Consider the following 3,265-nt stretch of genomic DNA (forward strand, 5'->3'; position numbering starts at 1 on the left):
TGCTTTATTTTTTTAAATAATCCCCATTTTTAACATACATACTGACTGGTGTAGGGTATCATATGGTCGGCTACGCCCGACTATTGGTTATAGCTCCAATATAAAGCTAACTTCCGAAAATCACTTAAAAGCACATTGTCAAAAAAAATCTATCTTGATAAAATTCGACTCAAATATATTTTGTCTTTATATGAGTCACTCTATTAATTTTTTTTCGGATAGGCTCATAATTGGTCATATAAAGTCCACTTCCGAAAATCACTTAAACGCATATATTTCATTAAATTCTAACAATATAAGAATAAAATTCGATTTGAATATATTTTGTGTGCATATAAATTATTCTACCATTTTTTCCCGGATTGGTCCATTATTGGTCATAGCTCCCATATAAATCCCACTTCTGAAAATCACTTAAACGCAAATATTTAATTGTTAAATAAAGTTATCTAGATAAAATTCGGCGCAAATATGTTTTATCTTTATATGAATCACTCTTCTAAAATTTTCCGGATTGGTATATATATGGTAATAGCTGCTATATAAGGTTAGTACCTTCAATACGGAAACAAAAATTTTGCCAATATATCTGAAAATTAGATATTTAAATGAATTTTAATAAAAAGTAGCTTGCTGGTGGAGAGTATTTAAGATTCGGCATAGCCGAATGTAGTTTTTCTATTGTTTTCTTTCTGTTTAGAAAGTGTGTTTCACTGTCCGGATCAACGGAGAAATTGAAGTCAATATACATATGATCAGAGAAAGATCAATCTTTAGACGTTCCACGTTCCAGTCATTGATTGAATTAGAGTATTTATCGCTAACAAGTTTGACGTCAAGGACCTCTCTTCTGTTAGTAATAATAAAGATGGGATCATATCCCCTATTCGCTACTGTTAGATTATTTTCTACAATAAAGCTAAGCAGAGACTCACCCCTTTGGTTTGTATCTGAGCTTCCACAAATAGAGTGGTGAGCACTGGCATCTGCACAAATTACTAGAGGGATGTTGCTTTTATTGGCACGAGACATCGCCTTTCGTGTGGTGGAGTTTGGTGGTTCTTCTCCCTGATCGTGCGCCATATAGCAGCTCATGAACCATACTACGGCGATGGTACACGTGTCCTTATCGCTAAAATTAGATAGAATAAAGGCTTTAAGCTCTGGTTTTACCTGGTCCGGCTGCGTACAGAATACTATAGCCGTTCTTGTTTAGTCCGCAAACACTGTCTCTATACAACAATGGTTCTTGGACGCAATTGCGCTCCTCCGTGCCTGAAGCTAATCGGAGAAGCAGGGCAGCTGACTGCTTTTGAGTGGTAAAGGTTAATTTGTGTAACCTTCACTACAATTCATTGCTGTGGACGACAGTAACGTTGGCGTCAGAAGATCGTCTTTGTTGTCTGCCACTTTCATCTTTCAGGAGATGGAACCCACTAGTTCTGAAACCGATAGGGTCCTCACTGGCAGATGAATAGACCTAGAACTTTCAACAGGGTCAGTAACCTTTGCTACTTTACAGTCCTTTGTGGGTAGCTGATAGTTGCTGACCTGTATAATTTCCACAATCTCCGATAGGTCGGATGGTATGGCGGCGATCTTAGCAACAGATCTATGCCTCTGAGGAATTTCGGCCAGAGGTATTGCCTCTAGTCACGCGCCAAGCCAAACTTTCCCAGGGATGCTATGACTGCTTTGTACAGCTGCGCCGAACGCTCGTCTGTACAAGCAATGAGTTTGATGTGGCCTTGGTACCAGCCAACATCTTCACACTAGGGCGCTGGTCTTGAATTGTCCCGGACGAATTTCAAGAACGCCCCACTTAGCGCCATGACAACCAGCTTCCAATTTCCTAAGGAGATGGTCCCATCGCTGCTATTTCGGTCGATGATCGTCCAAATGAGATGGTCTTTCGCCACCTCTTTGTAAGATCTCGCTTGTGGCCGTGGAGGCATGTTTTTGGAACGTTTCGTTCCTCTGACCGTTGCCATTTAGGCACTACTTCGGATGATACCCGGATGGTAATCCCATCCTCCGTAGAAAGAGAGGCACTTCTATGATCCTCAATGAGGATTTTCGCCTATTGGAGAGTGCTTCTCTATTGCTCCGTGAGCACATCGACTGGCTTGGCACCAAGTCGATTTACGATTTTATAGCCCCGTCTAGTGGACGGTTTTTTGTGCTTTGGGGGTTACACAAATTAACCTTTACCACTCAAAAGCAGTCAGCTGCCCTGCTTTTCCGATTAGCTTCAGGCACGGAGGAGCGGAATTGCGTCCAAGAACCATTGTTGTATAGAGACAGTGTTTGCGGACTAAACAAGAACGGCTATAGTATTCTGTACGCAGCCGGACCAGGTAAGACCAGAGCTTGCATAATGGTCAAGAACGACCTTAAAGCTTCTATTCTATCTAATTTTAGAGGTCCTTGACGTCAAACTTGTGTGCGATAAATACTCTAATTCAATCAATGACTGGAACGTGGAACGTCTAAAGATTGATCTTTCTCTGATCATATGTATATTGACTTCAATTTCTCCGTTGATCCGTACAGTGAAACACACTTTCTAAACAGAAAGAAAACAAATTGAGTACTACATTCGGCTATGCCGAATCTTAAATACCCTCCACCAGCAAGCTACTTTTTATTAAAATTCATTTAAATATCTAATTTTCAGATATATTGGCAAAATTTTTGTTTCCGTATTGAGGGTACTAACCTTATATAGCAGCTATTACCATATATATACCAATCCGGAAAATTTTGGAAGAGTGATTCATACAAAGATAAAACATATTTGCTTCGAATTTTATCTAGATAACTTTATTTAACAATTAAATATTTGCGTTTAAGTGATTTTCGGAAGTGGGATTTATTTGGGAGCTATGACCAATAATGGACCAATCCGGGAAAAAAATGGTAGAATAATTTATATGCACACAAAATATATTCAAGTCGAATTTTATTCTTATATTTTTAGAATTTAATGAAATATATGCGTTTAAGTGATTTTCGGAAGTGGACTTTATATGACCAATTATGAGCCTATCCGGAAAAAATTAATAGAGTGACTAATATAAAGGCAAAAAATATTTGATTCGAATTTTATCAAGATAGATTTTTTTGACAATGTGCTTTTAAGTGATTTTCGGAAGTGAGCTTTATATTGGAGCTATAACCAATAGTCGGGCGTAGCCGACCATATGATACCCTACACCAGTCAGTATGTATGTTAAAAATGGGGATTATTTAAAAAAATAAAGCA

The 3,265-nt window shown here is 38.4% G+C and overlaps 1 long non-coding RNA gene across 1 annotated transcript in view; it reads right to left on the reverse strand.

Annotated features, from left to right (window-relative positions):
- LOC124419656 overlaps positions 1-1,149 on the reverse strand; it is a 4,540-nt gene extending 3,391 nt beyond the window's left edge. Inside the window, exon 1 of the long non-coding RNA XR_006940746.1 lies at positions 936-1,149. This is a non-coding gene — a long non-coding RNA (uncharacterized LOC124419656). The remainder of the gene's footprint in view (positions 1-935) is intronic.
- Between the last annotated feature and the right edge of the window lie 2,116 nt (positions 1,150-3,265).

The sequence above is a fragment of the Lucilia cuprina genome, chromosome 4 (genome assembly GCF_022045245.1).
Source record: "Lucilia cuprina isolate Lc7/37 chromosome 4, ASM2204524v1, whole genome shotgun sequence".
Lineage (NCBI taxonomy): Eukaryota > Metazoa > Arthropoda > Insecta > Diptera > Calliphoridae > Lucilia > Lucilia cuprina.